We start from the raw sequence: 23,095 nt of genomic DNA on the forward strand, positions 1-23,095 counted from the left end.
ATCGGGACTCCCGGGGAAAAGAAGAAGCCTGCCACCCTCCTCATAGATACCGGAGCTTTACTTAATATACTCCGGCCCACCTTAGTTACAAAGGGAACTCAAACCTCTACTACCATGCAGCTCGCCAGTTTCGGAGGCGGCATGCAAGAATCCCCGGTCTGGCAGGACATCCCCCTCTCCGTTGGGAACCTGGCCACCAGGATTTCAGCATGCGCAAACCGGGGAGAAGATGATGGACTTTTGGGTATGCCGTTCTTCCGAGCCGAGGGACTGACCATTGACTTAGCAAACGGGCTCCTGTGGCGCATTCCGGGAGGCCCAGACTTTGTCAATGCAGTCCATCAATGTGCAGCCCTTAAGGCCCCCCTTCCTCTCACCCCCATCACAGGAGACCCCTGGGTTCAGGACTTTCTCGAAGTTTGGGTGACAGACAAAGCCAAGTGTGGGATAGTGAAGGACGCCTGCGTCCTGATTGAAGGAAAGGACCCCCCTCCCCAAAGACAGTATAAGTACCCAGCTGAAGCCGAGGCAGGGATAGCCAAGACCATAGAAGGACTCCTTGAGTGGGACGTCATACTCCCGATGCAGTCCATCTGCAACGCCCCATTGTGGCCAGTTCTGAAAGCAGATGGAGTGACCTGGAGAATGACGGTCGACTTCCGGGCCCTGAATGCCACCACCCCTCCAGTTGCCCCGGTTGTGGCCAAGTACAACGAGATCCTGACAGCCATTGCCGCTGGGTCCCGGTTCTACTCAGTCATAGACCTGGCTAACGCTTTCCACTTCATCCGGTTGCATGAGTCTTGCTGGTACAAGTTCGTGTTCACTTTCCACGGCCAGCAATACGCATTCAAGCGGACACCCCAGGGATTCCACTCCAGCCCCAGTATTTGTCATGCCCATGTAGTTCAGATGTGGGAACGCCTCCAACCCTCCTCGAGGCCCCACGTACTGAGCTACGTGGATGACATTTTAGTCCACGCCCCTACGGAAGAATTAGCCCGCCAGATCACCAGGGAAGTCCTGGAACTCCTCCGCGAGACTGGGTTCAAGGCTAGCAGGGAAAAGGCCCAATTGGTTCAGACCAGCGTCAAGTACCTGGGTCTGACCCTGGGACCCGAGGGTCGCACCCCGGATGCCCAGCGAATGGAGGTCATTTCCAAGCTGCCTGCACCCACCGATGTCCCCTCCCTCAGAGCCCTTCTAGGAACCTTTAACTTTTCCCGAGACTTCATCGAGTCCTTTGCAGACAAGGCTCGCCCCCTTTATGCTCTCCTCAAGAAGAACACTCCCTGGGAGTGGGGACCGGATCAACAGACAGCCTTAGCCGAACTGAAGCGCAGCCTGGCCGCAGCCCCGGCCCTAGCCCATCCAGATGTTACCCAGCCATTCTTTATTCAGCTAGCCGTGTCAGACAAGAGCATAGGAGCCACGGTCACCCAGCAACAAGCGGGAGCCGCTAGAGTAGTAGCCTATGCCTCTCGCAATCTAACTTCAGTAGAAACCAAGTTCAGCCCATGCGAAAAGACTTGCCTTGCTCTAGTCTGGAGTCTGACCCATTGGGAATTTATCATAGGAGGCTCACGCACAATAGTCCAAACCACTCACACGCCCCTCAAATATATTCTGTCCGGCAAAATACAAGATGGACAAGTCTCAAACGCCCGCATAGCACAGTGGACCCTGGCCCTGGTTAACCGCAGAGTAGAGTTTAAAAAGGAAGCCACTGAGCCACCAGCCCCCTACGGCCTGTTAGTAACCGGGACCGAGCACGAGTGCCCCCTGGACCCGCCACCGCAGGTTGTTTGGCCAGTCACTTGGGGAGTCCCGCTAGAGGAAGCCCGACTGAACGGCTTCACATGCTGGTTCTGTGACGGCTCCTCCTTTCACGTTGGAGGCTCCCCTCGGACAGGCTACGGCGCCGTGCAAGTGAGCGACGCATGCACTCTAAAGGGTCCAGCCCGCCCCCATTCCAGCCAAGCGGCTGAGGTGCAAGCGCTTCTGGCAGTGCTTGAGTTCGAGCCCCCAGGAAGCCCGCTTGCCATTTACACAGACTCGGATTGGACAGCCAAAGCCGCCACAGTCTGGCTCCCGGTGTGGCAGAATCAGGGGTGGAGAGCTAGTGATGGGAAACCCGTAGCCCACCTACAGCTATGGCAGCAAGTAGCCGCGCTCCTTCAGTCCCGCACAGGCCCAACGCAGGTTACCCATGTTAAAGGACACCAAAAGACAAACTCAGAGACCGCTTATTGGAATGACCAGGCAGACCTTGCAGCCAAGGCAGCCGCCACTGAAAATGCTCCCTTACCGGAACCAGCCACCGATTGTCCCCTCCACCCTGTCACCACCCGGGCACAAGCCCGCAGCCAGGCTCAGGGAATCGCAGGAACACTGGACCTAGCACAACTGCAGATATCTGACCCAAAAGTAGCTGACCTCCTAGCCGCAGGAAGAGATCAGACAGGAAGACTATTGATCCGAGAAGAAAAAGGCATAGTTTGGGCAGTAGATGCAGCCGGTGAACGCCACTAGGTAGTGCCACTGGAAGTCAGGGCCGACCTGATTCAGTTTGTCCACGAGCAGGGACACCGAGGCAAGGACCTGACTCTGGAGAGGGTCAAAGAGGTTGGTTGGTGGCCTAGCATGCGTACCGAAGTAGCACAATGGGTGGACAACTGTCTGTCTTGTGCTATGGTCAATGCAGACCCAACTGGACCTAGAGCTCCCCTCCAGCATCAGAGAATTGATGGACCCTGGGCTCGTATACAGATTGACTTTATCGGTCCCCTTCCTCCCACTCCCTGCGGCAATCGCTACTGTCTCACTGTCATAGATCCCTTTAGTAAATGGGTCGAGGCATTCCCGTGTAAGCATAACACTGCAGCCACCACCGCCAAACTACTGTTCAATAATGTGTTTTCGAGATGGGGCACTGTACGAGTCATGGATTCCGATTTGGGCTCACATTTTATCGGAGAAGTAACCCAGGAACTTTGCAAGGCGTTAGGAATCCAACAACGCTTTCACATAGCCGGCCATCCCCAGGCTTCCGGCGCCATAGAAAGAACCAACCGGACCCTCAAGGAGGCTCTCCGCAAGATGGTTCGCTCCTCCGGGAGAGACTGGGATGAAAAACTCCCCATAATTCTAATGGCCATCAGAGGCACCACCGCAGTTCACGGGCTCACGCCCCATATGGTCATGACAGGACGGAAAATGCAGCTCCCAGAAGCCTTCTGGCTAGACACGCAGCTCCCTTCTGATATGCAACCCGTAGTAATTAATGACGCCTGGGTTCAGGACCTCATCTCATCCATACACGCCGTCCACATGCAAGTGGCCCAGAAGTTAGGCACAGCTCAGAAGGATATGGACCGCAAACTAGGATGGGTCAGGAACCCCAGGCAGTGGGAGGAAGGACAGCTCGTTTTATATAGAAAGTTCTCACAGAAGGCACACTCACTAGCGGCAAAATGGCAAGGCCCCGTCCCAATCACGAAAAGAGTCTCTCCAACCGTCTATCAGGTAGCCATCCAGAGGAAGACAGGAGGCACTTGGCTAAAATACTTCCACGCCTCTCAATTAAAGGAATGGAAAGGGAAGCCGCTCCAGACCGCCCCACCAGTATATGACCCTGGGGGAGCCGCCGCCAGCCCAGCCCCCCTCTGCCCAGTGATTCGCCAGATATCCCTTCACCCTGGGCCAGAGATACCCTGTGTCCCCTTAGACCAGACCTTTGTAGCTCTAGTATAAAAGAAACAGCAGAATATGTAGATGTAGATGTGAATGTCAAAAGTTTTTCCAGTTCTATTCTTTAACTTCATTAGGCGGGCCCCACAGTTGGGACCCTAGGAGGAAACACGGCAATCAAAGCCAAATCGGACCACCACCGAGAGTGATTCTTAATTGGATTGTAAGCCGCATGTTCGGAAAAAAATTGCACAGGCAAAAGAGATTTGCTGTGTGTGAAAGTGTTTGGAGAGGCTTTAGCCCAAAGGTGAATACATTCTTTCGAACTTAGTGGAACCACCAAAAAAGGTGATCCCTGTATTCGAAAATATATCACCCGCCGTGCTGGTGAAGATCCCGCATCTACGTAGATTCGGGGTCTCACCTGCCAGACCCACGCTTTCGCATGATGGTCGGCTTTGGCTTTGAGGGCCGTGCCTCCCCTGGATTAGGACCCCCAGGAAACCCAACATCCCTCTTTTACTAATGTTCATATTCATCACGGTGAGTTGCTATACGGCGCCATCAGTCAGTACGCTTTAGTGCAAAAGTAAAAGACCCGCCAGTAGTTTGTAAATATGTGCCCTCTGGAATATGTTATTGGGGTGCGTTCGCTACGCACAAGGGGCAGCGTACCTCATTTACATAGCCAGGATCCCCTGCGCCAAGATGACCCCCGAATAACCCAGACCCAGTGGTGCCGGCAGATCTCGGCCGCCTCCGCCGCTTTTCGATAAATGCTGCCGAGTACCTTCAGCTCCACTTCGGCCCTTTCCGCCAGCAGCCGCCCACCCCATGTAATCTTTTCCCTTGCCCGTACCGTATAAGGGAAAAGAAGGGGGGGAGACATATTGAAGTTTTAATGAAGCCATGCCAGGCCTTCCAGGTGAGGGCAACCCGAAAGTATCCCACCCCCGTGTGCTTTTGCTTTGTGTGTTTCTTTCTTTCAACATGAAAATGGGGCCTCCCGAGGGAGTCCCTCCAAAAATTGATCCTAGGAAAAAATGGTCCGCCGAAATACATACAAGAGTTCCTGCAAAAAAGCAGAGGGAAAAGGGCAAAGCAAAAGCAAACCATCATAAAACATACCTTCAACCCTAACCACCCCTACTTAAAAATTATTTTAGAAAAATAGAACGAAGGTCTCCTTTAGCAGCAACCCTTATAGTTAATGGAAACCGCTCTCTAGTTTTTTTTTCTTTTTAAAACGGCAAGGCCAGGCCAAGCCGGACCGATAGCTCTCAGCCCGCAAAATAAAAATAGCTCGCCGCCGAGCAAGGGGCACCTGAAGGCCACATAGTCTAGGCACCCAGGGACCCCTGGGGCGAGTTTGCATAACCCCGCCTAACGTACAGCCGACCCTCTCGACGTAAAGACGTTACCCTCTGAAATATACATGCTTTAGGAAGAAGCCCCCGCACAGGAGTTCCCCAGAGCAACAAGCTGGAAGGCTCGCTTAGTGCCCCTGGGACTTCTCGTTCGAACCCCGCTTAATAGACAGTGCTGGCAGAAAAACGCTCTCCCTTTTCTTTTTCCCTACTTCACTTCATTTATTTTGCTGCAACAAACTCAGGGAACCTGTACTTATATCCGCAGGTCTCCCCAGGATATTTTCACCACAAAAGGAAAAGGAAGGCCAGGAGATGAGGCACCTGGCTACCCTGTGTTTGCTCGTGCTGGCAGGCACCCTAATAGAGGGACGCCCGTCCAAATTAATGCCCTACCCCCATTGGAGATGTATTAATACACTAGCAGAAAATGAAATGATGGTCTGCAAGGTTGTGCAGCAGATTAATATGACCACCCCCACGGATCGCACAAACTTCCGCAGTTGTGAAGAGCAGTGGATCCGACCCCCAGAGCTTGTTATTTTATGTGTAGGAGTGAAAACCATGTCCCAAGAATTAGTATGTTACTCGACTACTGATACGGTTTCACCACTTGCTCCGATTCCATGTATGTTTCTTCCCCGTATCAGACCAGCCCCCACCGCAGTCCCGGTGGTAGACAAATATACCACCCCTGCCAACTTCGAAACCTCGCCATTTGTCACTGAGGCTTTCGGACCATACTGTGAAGTTATTTTAGTGTCGGCCGCAGTATGGAAGGCAGGAGACCCCTTTAGAATGACCATCCTACTAGGCACCACCACCACTGAATCTGCATCAGTCACTATCACGCCCCCTTCAGGCACGGGTCTCTCCTTTGCTATAGAGCGCTGGGAGAACTTGACCTGGATTGTAAAAGAGGAAGACCTAGCCAAACATGGCCCACCGGATTGGATACTGGTTCAACAGACGCCCGAATGCCAAACCAAGCCCCTAGTAGAGAAATTTCACCGGCTTGGGCTGCTCTTTGTAAATTTGACTCATGAACCAGGCAATTATTCCCTGCTGATCCGGACCCAGGAGACGCACACCATCCAAATTGACACTTTGATTGCCAGCAATGAACAATTGAGCCAAGGCGGCACGCATATAGTGGGCTCCCATGTTTTGAAAACTGACATTCGAGAGAGAGTTCTAGTCCGCCCGCAAATGTCTTTAAAAGAGATCCGCATAGACTTAGCTGAGCTAAATGTAACCCAGAGGCTGCCGCAGTGCGCTCCCTATCTGGAGGCCGGAAGCAACGGTTGGAATGCATGGCTACAACTGTGGATCGATCCCTCTCCCTCTCTCTCGCGTGCCAGACGAAGCATTGCCGACTGGACTGCTCCTGCAGCCGGAGGCTTAGCAATCATGGATTCGGTCAACATCGAGACTCTCGCTAATAAGTTTGCCCATGTCACGACTAGCATCTCCGACTTAGGTAAACCGGTGGTGCAGTCCCTAAATTCCATTTCGAATGGGCAACACGAGATCAGCTCCATTTTAGTTAACTGGGAGAGTCAAATTGAAAGAGATTTTTCTCTGCTGCTCAAAGGAACACAGTCTTTTGAAAGCAACGTGTCAATAGCCATGGCATGTATGCAAGCCCAACAATTAAACCAGGCTGTGGCCATGGGGCTGATTCGGCAAGCCACGGACGGGCACTTGCCCCTGGAAATTAAAAGATTGATTATGCCCAAATTGTCACCCATAGAACTGGAGCTTGAATCCTGGGGGTCTCTCGTAAATTCCTCATTCTCACCGACCACCCAGGAGCTTAAATTATTTTTATTGACGGCCAGTGCGCACGAGTCATTCCATGTGTATCCAGTGGTGCCTCTGGGACTCCAAGTCAGCGATACCGAAGTCCTCTACGCCCGCCACCCCGACCATTGGGCCCGCTTCACCCCGACCGGATGGCAGCTCGTCAGCCTCCAAGGGTGCCAGCATCGAGACCAGACCGGCTTCATTTGCCAAGACCAAGCCTTCGCACCGCATCATCTCTGTGTAGCCCCGCAAGTTGACGCCCTCAACGAGTGCTCTTTTGAGGTCGTCCGGGAGAACAGCTCTGCTGTGGTCTACCTTGGGAAAGGATGTGCCTGCGTGCGAACGGCCTGCAACTTTGTGATCCTGAACTCGTTCCATCTTAAGCCCGTGATCCCGGGAGTCAATCGCTGCTTTTGCAATCTGTCTTCGGTGGCAGCCTGCGACTTCACCTACACCGTACCAGTCTGGACCGAAGAAGAGATCCTGGTGGCACCCTCCATCTATCGTTATGTGAAGCCCATCTCCCTTGGCATCGGTCTGGAGCTAATCCACAAGCTCCTGACCCACCCGCAGCTCCACCGCACCCTCCAGAGCATCCAGAGGGACGGGGATACTACTGCTTTGGTTGTGTCCCACAACGGAAAGGAGATTTTGGACCTTGCCCAGCGGATTAAGACCACCGGAGAGCATTTGTGGTGGGAAACCCTCTTTGGTTGGAGCCCCACTGCCACTGGAATTTACAATTTGGCCCTGCACCCGATCATCGTTATTTTGGCCTTTCAAGTTTTGTTATGTGCCTCACTGCTTTATTTGGGCTGTTGGAGCCGCCGACAGCTCCAGCAACTCCAGATGTCCCACCGCATGGATCGCTATAACCCCGACCTCCTCCTGCCCTAACGGTTGTTCTTGGCACCCTATTTTTAGCCCTTGTTTATTTTATTGCTTGTGCTGTTATGAACTATGCTTATGTGTTATTATGTGTACGGATCCTGAACCGGCCCCATGGACGCTTTGCTGCTGGACACCGCTCCGAGGCCCTCTTGTGGACTAGGGGGGGACGTATTCTTTTGCCTCCCAGCCCACGGCCCGCCTACGAACGACCGCCAGCAGCACTACCTCCATGAGGACTAGAACTGTGTGCCTGAAGCCCTTCTCGCAACTCACCGACCCTGCTCTGCGGATTGACGCAGACAGCAAGGGCGGGTGGAAGTGTGTTTTGGAACACATGGACTAAGTTTGCTTGCTCCTGTATATATGCAACCCAGTCCAGCAGCTGTACTGCGGACTGAGCCGTCTGTGATCTTTATTGCTCTATTGTTTCATGAATTTCTTGCCATTGCTTTTTATGAATTTTACTCCCATGAATTTAGCCCCGAACTAGTCCCCCCCTCTACCTACTGCAAGTGCGCCCATGATCCTCCCATGAACTGGGATCCTTTTTATCACCCCCTATTAACTTTATCCCTATGAATTTGATTTTAACCTTAGGAATTGCCTTTTTAACCTGACTCCCTCCGCTGAGGTAATTCTAGCCTATTTATCATTTTATGAATTGGGTTTTATCCGGGACCACTCCTGAACGGTCTCTTTTAAAGGTTATCTAATTACTGATTTTAAACTCTATGAATTTGGTTTTAACTGAGACCCCTCCTGTGCTGTCTCTTTTATTGGGTATGTAAACATTGGTTTTAGACTGTATGAACTTGGTTTTAATCTGGCTCCATGAGTTAGCCTTTTAATTGCGAAGTTTATTTTTCTGCCCCCATGAGCCCTTCCGCCGCTTACCCCTCATGAATTGTTTCCCCGCACTTGCTTTTATTGCTGCTATCCCTATGAATTGGTTTTAACTCCCTAGATCATTGCTTTTATCCTATATATATATGTATTTATGATTTTAACCATCTATGAATTGCTCCACCCTCTATGAATTGGTCTATGCCTCACTTGCACTTTTCACCTTATATGAGTTGTTCCCTCACCTATGAGCTTTGTTTTAACCTCCTATGAAATAGCCTGCTTTTATTCTTACATTCATGAATTGTATCCATGAATTGCCTTTGCTTTTAGTCCTATGCCTAAGAATTAATCCATGTATATGAATTGCTCCTGGTTTTTAGTACTTTTAACCCATCATGAATTACGTATGAAGTATTCCCATGTATGAATTGATCAATGTACACAGATATGAATTATTGCTGCTTGTATACATGAATTGCTCATTGCTGCCTATACCACTATGAATTGCTATTACTTATGAATTATTGCTATTTATTCTGACGATTGCACTTAGCACACCCCCTGGTGTGAACCCAGAGACCTGCAGCCCATTGGCTGATCTAAATTGCACTTATTCGGTTAGGTGGTTCTCCAAACTAAATTTTTGAGTGACGCCTCCTCTCCCTTCCCTTCCCACTCCTTTTCCGCTCGAAGCTCGACCACCGGACATTGCCGACCACCTCGCCTTTGAAGTCAAGTTCGGAGACCCACGCGCCTGACGTCACGGGGTCTCCGAGGGGGGGAATTGTTGCCAAGCAGGCCCCCTCCCCTGCTTTAAGGCCTGCCATGAACTGTGTTAAAGTTTCCTGCATTGCTGTTTCACTGCTGCACCAAAGACTGCTTTGCACGTGTGTGCTCTAGTACACGTGCCAGTTTCCTGTCTGCTGTTTGATTACCTTGCTGCTGCAATAGACTGTGCAGTTTACTGACTCCATGTGTGGTTAACTGCACAAAGGACTCTTTTCCTGGGCAACCCTGCCCTGACCTGTATCTGGACTTCCCAGTGTGTGTTTGGACTTTATTACAAGTGTGCCCCGTGCCTGCATTGCCATCTGCCACGGACCGTGCCTATTCCCTGCTTTGGACTGTGTTTTGTGTGCTGTTTCCCCTGCCTCCATGGAAGCCTGCCTCATATGGGCCCAAGCCGCTGCTAGCAGCCAGGCGTCTGCCGGGGAAACCTCCAGCGAGCCTGGCTAGGCGCTCCCTGGTCAGTTCCCGCCTGGAGCCTCCCGCGGGCCGGTCCCCGAGCTTGCCCTCGCTACCGGGCAACCTGCAAACCAGCCCCAGCTATGCCCAGCTGGCATCCATGTTCTCAGGCACCCAGAAGACCCTGAGAGGAAGACTGCTTTGGGAAGCCATTTCGGCGAAGCGGGCACACCACGTCCGCAGCGAGAGCACCTCGCCCCGCTCTGCATATCTTAGGAGCCGCCCAGGAGAAGGAACTAAGTGCCGACCATCCCAAGCACTTAGAGAATGCATCTCAAAGAAACCTCCGCATTCCAGAGCTGATGACAGCAGGACAAGCCCTGTCCGCTGGAACATCCTTTCAGCCCACTTGGATTTCCCCCTCCCTCTTTTGTCCCCTCTTCCTGAGGTGTCACTTATCACAATCTGATTACTAAAGTGGCCCATCTAAGCCATTCAGTAGCCCATTAGAACCTTTGTTTTAAACTGTGAGAACCACCAAGTACAGCACCAGCCCCAGGGTACGTTTTGGGGTATTTAAGCTGGTCTCCCAGACCACTCGGTGCTTAGGCCATTCCTATCCAGACTTCCTTGCTGTCCGTCTGTGGTCCCAGTGCTGGCATTGGGCCACCCTCGCTGCTGTATCTCTGCTTCGCTCCAGGATAAGTTAGTATTCCCCCTATCATCGTTGGGAACCAGCTAATGCGAACGTCTCTGTATTTCCTACTCTGTATTTCTCAGATCTTGTATGTTCTCTTGTATGCTTGTGCAAGTTTAGGCTTACGCCACACTAAATACACGTGTTTGGAACTTATTTGTAGTCTGCCTCTTCTTCACTAGAGTGTCTGGGATCGGGACCTCCGTATACATAGGTTATGATCCGCGCTTAATTTTAAGTTACAGACTGCTATAGCTAATTCCCCATTATAATAAAGAGCAGTTCTGGTAACACACTGCTTAATCCCAATTCCAAATCATTAATAAACAAGTTAAAAAGCATTGGACCCAATACCGACCCCTGTGGCACCCCACTGCTCACCACCCTCCACTGTGAGAAGTGCCTGTTTATACTCACTCTCTGTTTCCTATTAATTAGCCAGTTTTCGATCCACAAGAGGACTTGGCCCTTTATCCCATAGCTACTGAGCTTACTTAGGAGCCTTTGATGAGGAACTTTGTCAAAAGCTTTCTGGAATTCAAGATAAACAATATCTATCGGGTCTCCCTTGTCCACTTGTTTGTTCACTCCCTCAAAGAACTCCCTCGCATGGAGGGGAAATGGAGCTGTACAGGCAGCACAAAAGAAGTGGCTCGGAAAAGGCCGCCCCAGGAACCAGCAACAACAGCGTATGGCATCACGCAGGTGTGGAAGTGTTGGGGCAGTCACCTAAATTTCCCACCCGCCAGACGTGGTGGAAACTCCCTGACCAACTCAATATTATTCCCTAAGGGCAAGCATCATTTCAGTTATTCCCTGTGGGCAATACCTATTCCATTATTCCCTATGACCAATCTCAGTTTTCATTATTCCCTCTGGGCAAATATTCTTTCCATTATTCCCTATGAGCAGGGCTCATTTGGAGGAGGAACGCACCGGAATGGCATTCCAGTAGAGCTGAAATGTGAACACGTGGGGTTTGGCCCCGCCGCCGTAATTCCTTTTACTCCCCTCTGCCTCCCCTCCAAAGGAGGCTAAGCTGCTTCAATTCTTTCTGCTGCTTCATTTTCATTCATGAGAGTGAGAGTGAGTGTGTGAGTGCAAGTTGGGCTTGGATCTCCAAAGGAGGCTAAGCTGCTTCAATTCATTCTGCTGCTTTATTTTCATTCATGAGAGTGAGTGAGTGTAAGCTGGTCTGCTGGTCTTGGATCTCCAAAGGAGGCTAAGATGCTTCAATTCATTCTGCTGCTTTATTTTCATTCGTGAGAGTGAGAGTGAGTGAGTGAGTGCAAGCTGGGCTGCTGGGCCTGGATCTCCAAAGGAGGGTGAGGGGGACATGGTAGTAACAGGTGTAACAAGGCGGCAGGGAGTGGAGATGAGCCGCAGCAAGGGAGGGCCATCCATCTAAGGACGTGCAGCCCAGTTGGAGCCACAGGCTGGCCCTGCCCTGCCAACTGGAGCCACCCAAAGCAATGGCCAATCTTGGAGGCTGGGGCCAACCAACAACCAGCCCACAAAGTGCAGCCCACAGAAAGGGGCAAGTTTGGGGGAAGGAATGGCCAACCTGCCCATAGAAGGTCAGAGGGAGGGTGTAATCAGAGGGTTGTGGCCAACTCTGGCCAAGGTGTTGGGCCTCACCCGGAGGGCTGGGGGTTGGGCAACAGGGCAGCGCTGGTAGGAAAGGGGAGCATATAATGAAGGCTCCTTTTCCTAGAGGAGGGAGGAGATCTTTTCCTGAAGTGAATGGCAGCCTCCTCAGGGATTGTGTGGCCAAAAGAGGGGCAGAGTCCCCAGTATGGTAAATCCCAATTCTGAGGCCTTAAAAAGAGGGAAGCCTCCTGACCGCCAGGAGGGCCATTTACCTAGGAGCCGACTAGGCGGCTCAGAAGCCAAAGATCAGGGACCAGACAGAGTTTCCACAGGTGCCACCATGGTGGACAGCTGCATGCGGGGAAGGAACATGGCTGGATCTTACAGGAAGTAAGCCCTCCCTGCTGGCACCCGCTACCCTGGTGCAGCGGCACATCCACTGCAGGGCCTTGAGAGGACCACATCACCATGCCAGGCTAGGAAGGGGCCAGCAGGGAGTACTTTCTTTGCAAGTCCTGCTTAGCAGTGCCCACTGAGCCCAGCAGCAGCAGTAAGGGGAAGAGGGTGAGAGGGACTTCAGAGGAACATCTGCCACTCAGTTGCTGCTTCTGGCATGGGGAAGGGGCGGGGCTGCCGGGACAAAGGGCAGTGGTGGAGGCACCTGGCTCGCTTTGAACGGGGAGGCCAGAGAGCTGCCTCCTCGCGGGTCCCTCCCCTTGCAGGATTTTTGAAAATCTTGCCCAGCCAGGCCTTCCCTCCTCTTGAAGATTGGACAGCCCCGAGCAGATTTGCAGGCTGGCAGGGCTGGCAAAAAAGCCTCTGTGCACAATTCCAGGACCTTTGGGCAGAATTCTCAGCAAGGGCTCCTTTATCTTTAACAGCTACTGGGTACTGAAGCTCTCATATCCTATGTGGCTCTTTAAATTAGGGGCGAAGTCCCAGCTGTGCTGTGAAGCTCTTAAAGGTGCCGGAGTGTTCAGGGAACAAAAGACCTGCAAGCTGTTAGACCAGCTTTCTGTTTCCAGTTGTAGTCAGCCAGATGCTTCTGGAAAGCATCAAGTACAGTTTGAGCGGTCACCCTTTGCGGTGTTTCTTCAGCAACTTCTGTAGCACAGTGGCTAAGTGGTTCAGCTGCGAATCAGCACTCTACTGGTTTGAATCCCACTACTGCCATGAACTCAGTAGATCGCCTTGGGCAATCCACCCCTCTCAGCCCCAGTATAATAATAACACTAATTTGTTCACCTCTCTGATTGTTCACATGTACGCATGCCTGCTTCCTTTGAACCTCTGCACGAGGGACGGTGTCAAGCTGTTGCACTAGTGCAGTGCTCTTCTGGGTCCGTCCTTGCCCAGGCCACTTATTTTGTGCCACCTGTTCAGATGGGTGAAGGTTCCCCTCCATGCACTCCATTCCCCCTTCCCTGTCCACGACACGATACTTCATGTCCGGTGGGTGGGTCATGCCCGCGGCCTTCGCTCCTCTGCACGAGAAATGGCGTCACACTGCAGCGCAAGTGCACTACTCTTCCAGCTCCATCCTACTCCGAGCCCCTTATTTTGTGGCGCTTGTTCAGCTGGGGAAGTTTTCCCTCGATGCGCGCTATGTCTCCCCCTTCCCTGTACACAGCACGCCACGTCCAGCAGGTGAGCCTGTCATATAGGTCTGTACCATGCCACTTTTAAGTCATGTCTGTATATCCTTGTCATAGTTCTAGGTGTGTGGGCGGGTGATGAGTCCAGAGCAGAGAGAAGGGGGAGGTACATGAGTTGATGGCCAGCAAGAAGACTGGCCATGAGGGTGTTGTTCACCGCTCTGCTTGTTCACATGTTCGCATGCCTGCTTCCTCTGAACCTCTGCACGAGGGACGGCATCATGCTGCTGCACTAGTGGGGTGCTCTTCTTGGTCCGTCCTTTCCCTGGCCCCTTATTTCGTGCCACTTGTCCGCTCCTAATACCAGCTGGGTTAAGGCAGCAGCATGACGCTGTCCCTTGTGCAGAGGTTCGGAGGAAGCAGGCATGGACGAGGATCATACGGGCAAGAACATTGCCTCCACGATCGGGGCTGCCCTGAGGGAATGGATTCCTATGGGACAGGTCACCGACAGGTCACCTGTTCATGGTCACCGACGCGGGAAGAAACATGCTGATGGCTCTGACCATGAGTCGGTGACCATGAAGCTGCAGGAAACCTGTCTCATGGGAGCCCACTGTGGATGCTTGCCAGGGAAACTCCCTGACCCACTTAACATTATTCCATATGGGCAAGCATCATTTTAGTTATTCCCTGTGGGAAATACCTGTTCCATTATTTCCTATTTAAAGAAATTTTTATTGGTGAGTACATAAATTTTACATCAGTTCCCCATATTACCTGAATTATAGCAGCCCCCACCCTTTCCCCCCCTCCTTATAGACTTCCAACAGCTTTCCAACCCTTAACCCATCTTATCGTTTAAATTATTTTTAACTATATTCTTCTAAATTTTGTATATATTATATCCCTTATTCTAAGCATGGTCAAATTCTTCTATATCTCAGATTCTCTCATATATCCATTCTATACCTAACTGTTTAACCTGTCTATTTTAATACAATCTTCTTAATAATAATATTAGCTTAGATTAATTAATAACTAAATTTCCCCATTAATGGTAAAGTTACTTCTCTCTCCCCTTTATAAAATCACAAATTAATAGTTCCCAAACTGCCACAGTCCTCCTTTCACATCCCATTTTTTTCTCGATATTGTTTCAGTTTCTCCCAATCTGAAATGTATTCTCCTGGATCAAGATCTTTCAATTTTCTTGTCGTTTTGCCTATTTCTGCCATGTACAACAATTTGTAAATCCAATCTTCTATAGTTGGTATTTCTTGCACTTTCCATTTCTGCGCGTACAAAAGTCTTGCTGCTGTGGTCATGTAGAATAACAATGTTCTATACTGCATTGGAACATCTTTCATTCCCAAGTTCAGTAGCAGCAATTCTGGGTTCTTATTTATTTGGGTTTGCAAAACCTTATTAATTATTTCTATTATATCTCCCCAGTATTGCTTAGCTACCTCACAAGTCCACCACATATGATACAATGATCCTTCATGTTTTTTACATTTCCAGCATTTATCTGACATATTTGCATTTCCAAGCGCAATCTTCTTAGGCGTTAAATATCACCTATACATCATTTTATATACATTCTCTTTAATATTGGTGCAAGTTGAAATCTTCAGAGTGTTTTTCCACAAGTGTTCCCATGATTCCATTGTTATTTCTTTATGAAAGTTTATTGCCCACTTCACCAACTGGACTTTGACTGTCTCGTCTTCTGTATGCCATTTTAAGAGTATTTTGTATATTTTCGAAATGTCTTTTTTACCTTCTTGTAAAATCACTTCTTCTGAATCCGAGTTTTTCAATCTTATTCCTCCCTTTAAACAGTCCGAGTTGTAAAGATCCCTGATTTGCTTATATTGAAACCATCCATAAGTGAGGAGATAGCTCTTCTTGTGTCTTTATTTTTAATATTCTATGTTCCATAGACATTATCTCTTTATAAGTTAAACATTGTTGTTCATTATAAACAGCTCTCGGATCTATTACTTCATATGGTACCACCCATGAGGGGATGCCACTTTCCATATAATCCTTATATTTCTTCCAGATTGTGAAAAGGCTTCTTCTGATATAGTGATGCAAAACCATAGAGTCCGCTTTAACTTTATCGTACCACAAGTAGGCATGCCATCCAAACAATTTTTTATGTCCCTCCAAAGCCAGCAATTCACGGTCTTTTAGCGTTATCCAGTCTTTTAACCAAGCTAGACAAATTGCTTCATAATATAATCTTACGTTTGGCAGTTGCAGTCCACCTCTTTCTTTCGAATCTTGTAATACTTTCATTTTCACCCGGGGTTTCCTGCCTGCCCACACAAAGTCTGAAATTTTTCTTTGCCATTTGTCAAATTGTTTGAAGTCTCGGATAATTGGAATAGCTTGCAGCAAAAACATCACACGTGGTAACACGTTCATCTTCACTGCTGCTATTCTTCCCAACCATGACAAATTTAATTTATTCCATTTTATCAAATCTCTTTCTATTTGTTGCCACAGTTTCTCATAAATATTTTTAAATAAGTCTATGTTTTTCGCAGTGAGCTCAATTCCTAAAAATTTCACTTTCTTAGTTACCTCGCAATCTGTTATCTCCACCTGTTCCATTATTTCCTATGGACAATCACCATTTTCATTATTCCCTATGGACAAATATTGTTTCCATTATTCCCTATGAGTAGGGCTCATTGGGAGGGGGAATGCACAGGAATGGCGTTCCGGTACAGCTGAAAAGTGGCCCTTCCGACGTGATTCCTTTTACTCCCCTCTGCCTCCCCTCCAAAGGAGGCTAAGCTGCCTCAATTCATTCTGCCGCTTTATTTTCATTTGTGAGAGTGAGAGTAAGTGGGTGAGTGCAAGTTGGGCATGGATCTCCAAAGGAAGGTAAGCTGCTTCAATTGATTCTGCTGCTTGATTTTCATTAAAGAGAGTAAGTGAGTGAGTGCAAGGTGGGCTGCTGGGCTTGGATCTCCAAAGGAGGCTAAGCTGCTTCAATTCATTCTGCTGCTTTATTTTCATTCGTGAGAGTGAGTGTGAGTGAGTGAGTGCAAGCTGGGCTGCTGGGCTTGGATTTCCAGGGGAGAGTGAGTGGGACATGGTAGTAACAGGTTAACAAGGCAGCAGGGAGTGGAGATGAGCCGCAGCAATGGTGGGCCAGCCATGGAGCCATGGGCTGGCCCCGCCGAGCCACCTAGAGCCACCCGAAGCAATTGCCGACCTCAGAGGCTAGGGCCAACCAACAAGCAGGCCACAACGCTCAGCCCACAGAAAGGGGCAAGTCTGGGAAAAGGAACAGCCAACCTGGTCCTGGAAGTAGGGAGGGAGGATGTAATCAGAGGGTTGTGGCCAACTCTGGCCAAGGTGTTGAACCTCACCCTGAGGGCTGGGGGTTGGGCACCAGGGCAGCGCTGGTAGGAAAGGGGAGGATATAAAGAGGGCTCCTTTTCCTGGAGGAGGGAGGAGATCTTTTCCTGAAGTGAATGGCAGCCTCCTCAGGGGTTGTGTGGCCAAAAGAGGGGCAGAGCCCCCAGTATTGTAAATCCCAATTCTGAGGCCTTATAAAGAGGGAAGCTTTCTGACCGCCAGGAGGGCCATTTGCCTAGGGTCCGACTAGGAGGCTCAGAAGTCAAACATCAGGGCCCAGAGTTTCCACAGGTGGCACCATGCATGCGGGACACGGACATGCCTGGATCTAACACAAAGTAAGCCCTCCCTGCTGGCACTCCCTACCTTGGTGCAGCGGCACGTCCACTGCAGGGCCTTGAGAGGGCTGCACTGCCGTGCCAGGCTAAAAGGGCGCCAGCAGGGAGTGCTTTCTTTGCATGTACTTGTTGGCAGTGCCCACTGAGCCCGGCAGATGCAGTAAGGGAGGAGGGTGAAAGGGTCTTAAGAGGAACATCCACTACTAAATCGCTGCTACCAGCAGGGGGACAGAGAAAGGGGCGGGGCTGCCAGTACAAAGGGCTGTGGCGGAGGAGCCTGGCTCGCTTTCAATGGTGACTCCAGAGAGCTGCCTCCTCGCGGGCCGCTCCCAATGCAGGATCTTTGAAAATCTTGCCCAGCCAAGCCTTCCCTTCTTTCCTCTTGCAGATTAGACAGCCCTGAGCAGCTTTGCAGGCTGGCAGGGGTGGGGGGGAAAGCCTTGGTGCACAACTCCAGGACCTTTGGTCAGAATTCTCAGCAAGGGCTCCTGTGTCTTTAAGAACTGCTGGGCATTTGAAGCTGTCCCATCCTATGTGGCTCTTCAAATTACGGGAGAAGCCGCAGCTGTGCTGTGAAACTCTTAAAAGTGCTGGAGTGTTCAGGGAACAAAGGACTTGCAAGCTGTTAGACCAGCTTTCTGTTTCCAGCTGTGGTCAGCCACATGCTTTTGGAAAGCATCAAGTACTGTTTAAGCAGTCCCCCTTTGCAGTGTGTCTTCAGCAACTTCTCTAGCACTGTGGTTAAGTGGTTCAGCTGCGAATCAGCACTCTACTGGTTTCAATCCCACTACTGCCATGAACTCAGTAGATGGCCTTGGGTAATCCACCCCTCTCAGCCCCAGCTCACCAGCTGTATTTTGGGGATGATAATAATAACACTAACTTGTTCACCGCTCTGCTTGTTTACAAGTTCGCATGCCTACTACCTCCGAAGCACTGCACGAGGGACGGCGTCATTCTGCTGCACTTGTGCGGTGGTCTTTTGGGTCCATCCTTGCCCAAGCCCCTTATTTCATGCCGCCTGTCCAGCTGGGGGAAGTTTCCTCTCCATGTGCACAATGTGTCCCCCTTCCCTGTCCGCGCCACACCACGCCACATCTGGTGGGTGGGTCATGCATGAGAGATGGCGTCACGCTTCAGTGCAAGTGCACTGCTCTTCCAGGTCCGTCCTTCTCCGGGCCCCTTATTTTGTGCCTCCTGTTCAGCCTGTGTCAGTCTATGGAAAACAGGATAAGTGGAATCTGACTTCCCCCCTTTGCAGCAAGAAATCCAAGTTCTCTTGAGTCAAGGTTCTTCATTGAGAAAGCAAATTATAGCTATATATGTCCATAGAATACACAGAAGCTATAATAACGTCTGGCTGTACACAGAGCACTTGTTGAGAATGACGTTAAGAATGCTTGCTACACAGTTCCAGCCCTTCCCTGTAAGCTCCCCACCCTCAGTGCCCAACCCGCTGTGCATAGTCTGTGGGAGCAGAGGAAGGAACCATCCCAAGGCCACTGTGGCGAGCCATCCGAGATAAGCGTATTGTCTTCCCAGGAGCTGGATGGCCTGTGAAAAGAATCTACACACAAATACATAGGTGGATTGCAAAACTAGTGAAGATGGCAGGACTGTGGGCAACAGACCTGACAGCCGGGGAAGTTTCCCCTCCATGCGTGTTATGTCTCCCCCTTCCCTGTCCACGGAACTCCATATCCAGCAGGTGAGTCTGTCATGTATGTCTGTACCTATTCATACATGCCACTTTTAAGTCATGTCTGTATATCGCTGTCATAGTTCTAGGTGTGTGGGCGGGTGATGAGTCCAGAGCAGAGAGAAGGGGGAGGGGCTATGAGTCGATGACCAGCAAGAAGACTGGCCGTGAGGGTGTTGTGGGTGGGAGTAGTACGGCCAGGCAGGCTCCCCTCCAGGAGGTTGTTCCCTCCGGATCTCTGACAATGCCCAGTGTAAGAGTCAGGGGGAGGGCTCAGGTGGCCTACACTGGAGCAGTGGCTGAGATTATCGTATTGGACCGACTCCCATTATCCGTCCTGGAAGGTGTGGGCTTTAGGAGGCTGTTGTGTCAATTTGCTCCCTGATCCTCAGTGCCATCACGGAGGACCATTGGACGGCGAATCTTGCCCGCCCTCTACCAGGCTATGAAAGTGAGGGTCATGAGCGAACTGAGACTGTTCCTTGCCTGGGACTCTCCCAGGCTGGTGGACGAGGTGGAGGTGAAAGAAGAGGATAGTTTGATTATCATAGAATCATGGGGCCATACAGACCATCTAGTCCAACCACCTGCCCAGTGCTCAACATCTCCCTAGGCAGCAGATTCCACTTTTGAACTACTCTGACCGTGAAAATTTTTTCCTAATACCCACCTTTGTGCATGTAATTTAAGCCCATTTCTTTGGGGCCTACCCTCTGCTGCCAACTAGAACAGCTCCTTGCACTCCTCCAAATGACAGCTTTCCAATATTTAAAGTGAGCAATCATGTCCCCCCTCAACCTCCTCTTCTCCAAACTAAACATTCCCAAGGCCTTCAGCCTTACCTCAGTCTCCAGACCCCTGATCATCCTCGTCGCTCTCCTCTGCACCCTCTCGATTTTGGCCACATCCTTTTTGAAGTGAGGCCTCCAGAACTGCACACAATACTCCAGGTGTGGCCTGACCAAGGCAGTACAGAGCGGGGCTATGACCTCCTGTGATTTTGACACTATGGCCCTTTTGATACAACCCAAGATTGAATTAGCCATTTTTGCCACCGCATCACACTGACTGCTCACATTTAGTTTACAGTCCACTCTTACCCCAAGATCCCTTTCACATATAGTACTGCCCAGAAGTGTATCCTCCATCCAGTATTTGTACTTCCTATTTTTGTGGCCCAGATGTAATACTATGCACTTGTCTTTGTTGAATTGCATCCTATTCACAGCTGCCCACTTCTCCAGAGTATTCAGTTCTTGAATTTTAATTCTATCTTCTGGGGTGTTTGCTACTCCTCCCAATTTGGTATCATCAGCAAATTTAATGAGCAGCCCTTCCACTCCTTCATCCAGATCATTGATAAAAATATTGAAAAGTACCAGGCCCAAAACCGAGCCCTGCGGCACCCCACTGGACATCTCCCTCCAATCTGATGAAATGCTGTTGACCACCACTCTTTGAGTGTGGTCCTCTAACCAGTTTCCTATCCACCGAACTGTCCTATAGTCCAGTCCACAGTCTTCCAGTTTCTCCATCAGAATGTCATGGGGGACCTTATCAAAAGCTTTACTGAAATCCAGATAAATCACGTCAACAGAGTTCCCCCGATCCAGTAAGCTGGTCACTCGATCAAAGAAGGAAACCAGGTTGGTCTGGCAAGATCTGTTAGGAACAAAACCATGCTGACTTCCCTGGATCACTGAGATGCTTCCCTGGATCACTTCAGATGCTTGCAGATTGATCCCTTTAAAATCTGTTCTAATATCTTCCCAGCAACAGAAGTCAGACTGACCGGCCTGTAGTTTCCCGGGTCATCCTTCCTCCCTTTCTTAAAGATTGGGATAACATTCGCTCTTCTCCAATCTTATGGCACATCCCCAGTCCTCCAGGAGGCCTTGAAGATGATGGACAGGGGTTCTGCAAGTTCTCTAGAAAGTTCTTTCAGAACTCTTGGGTGCACCCCATCCGGCCCAGGGGATTTGTATTCATCCAGTGCAGCCAGGTGCCTCTCCACAACCTCTCTGTCAATGTCAATTAGCCACTTAGGTGCCCTGCCACATTTTCTTCTATCTCAGGGAACAGCTCCAGATGATGAGATATGACCTTTTGGCGTTAACAGGACTTACGGATCTCCCTCCAGACCGACGCCCGGAGTCGCAAACAGTTTACCAGCGATGGAAAAACATTTGCCAAGGGAGCCTGTTCCTCTCCCGGGCCGGTGGATTGGGTGGAGTTGAAAGAAGAGGATTCTTTGGATTATCTCAGTGAACAGCTCCAGGTGATGAGATATGACCTGTTGGTGTTAACAGGACTTACCCGGGGTTGGATGAGGATCGCAGCGGATGCTCAATTTCCCCAAGCCCCAGCGAATTTACAAATAATGGGGGACTCTGGAGTACCCCCTGGAAATGCTGACAAGCGCGGTGGATTTACAAGTGACCCACTAACTCGATGGGGAACGGGAGCTTCGGCTGGGCCAAGCAACCAGGAATCGGGCCAGATGCTGCAGCTACTTACGCTACCATTGGCGACATTCCAATCGGGGTTGGGGGATGTAGAGATGGGAGCTGCAGCTGGGCCATGCAACCAGGAAAGGGGCCAGATGCTGCAGCTACCTATGCTTCAGGTGGCGACAACACCATCAGCAGGTGGGGCAACGTCTGTGGCTGCATCCTTTGAAGCTTCGCATATGGGCCTGGGGTCTTGCACACCGCTCGACGCAGGGGCTTTGCCCACTAGTGGAGCTCTCCCAGACACATGGCTATGCTGCCCTTGAGATGAGGGTTGCATATGCAAGCCAGTTTATATGGGTCCTCCCTGCACAGAGGATGCAAGCGAGTGGCCAAGCCTGCCTGCAAGCTCGTGACCAAATCCCTGACCCTGTGGAGAAGCTAGTCCTGTACTTCCATCTCTTTGGCCAGGACCTGGTCCAGGCCAGGGATCAGGGGGATGAACTGCCCCAGAGAGGACTGGTAGCTTGGTGGTCTCATTGAATGGCCTCAGGCACAGACTATCTGAGAGAGAGCTAGCCAGTCCGTTGAGTTGAGGCTGAGCTCCTCTCTCCCCTACAAGACTGGCACCGATGACATTACATGTGGACATTATGTTCTTTTGCTCCTCCAGATGACTTACCATGTCCTAGGTGGAGTTCCAGCAGATGGCCGTGTCCTAGAAGAGGTGGTGCTCGTGATCCCCATCCCCCTGCCTCTGGAGCAGCTCTTGCGAAGACTTGATACTGCGCAAGAAGTGGGCTGAGAGGCACCGACAGCTGTCCAGCAATGTGCGCATAGACAACATCAATTGGTCCCTGTGGCCTTGATGCTCCTCCCTAGCCACAGAACATCCATCATAATTAGGTGCAGTTTGAGGGCCAGGCAGACCAGGCCGTCTAGTCATACCTATGTCAGAGCCGTCAGCAGGTTTCTTCCTGCTTCAGTGACCACGAAGCTGCAGGAAACTTGCCCCCGGGAGCCCATTCCCTCAGGGCAGCCCCAATCGTGGAGCCGATGTTCTTGCCCATAGGATCCTCATCCATGCCTGGAGCAGGAGCACTCTATAGCCCAGCGCGAAGGGGGCCACCTCCTCTGGGGAACCAACCTCTCCCTGGGGTGGCAGGGATTCTCCTGTTTCTGCCACTGGGCTGTGATGACGGTCTCTCCAGAGGTCTGCTGTGAAGTGGACAATCCATCCTTGGGCACCCTTCAGTTCCCTCACAACCCTCGCTTTCACTGCCTGGTAGAGGGCAGGCAAGACGCACCGTCCAATGGTCCTCCATGATGGCTCCATGATGCCCACACCCTCCATGACGGATAACGGGAGCCGGTCCAATACGATCATCTCAGCCACTGCTCCAGTGTATGCCTCCTGAGCCCTCCCACCGGGCATTGTCAGAGACCCAGAGGGAACAACCTCCTGGAGGGGAGCCTGCCTGGCCGTACCACTCCTACCCACAACACCCTCAAGGCCAGTCTTCTTGCTGGCCATCGACTCATGTCCCTCCCCCTTCTCTC

The sequence above is a fragment of the Eublepharis macularius genome, chromosome 13 (genome assembly GCF_028583425.1).
Source record: "Eublepharis macularius isolate TG4126 chromosome 13, MPM_Emac_v1.0, whole genome shotgun sequence".
Classification (NCBI taxonomy): Eukaryota; Metazoa; Chordata; class Lepidosauria; order Squamata; family Eublepharidae; genus Eublepharis; species Eublepharis macularius.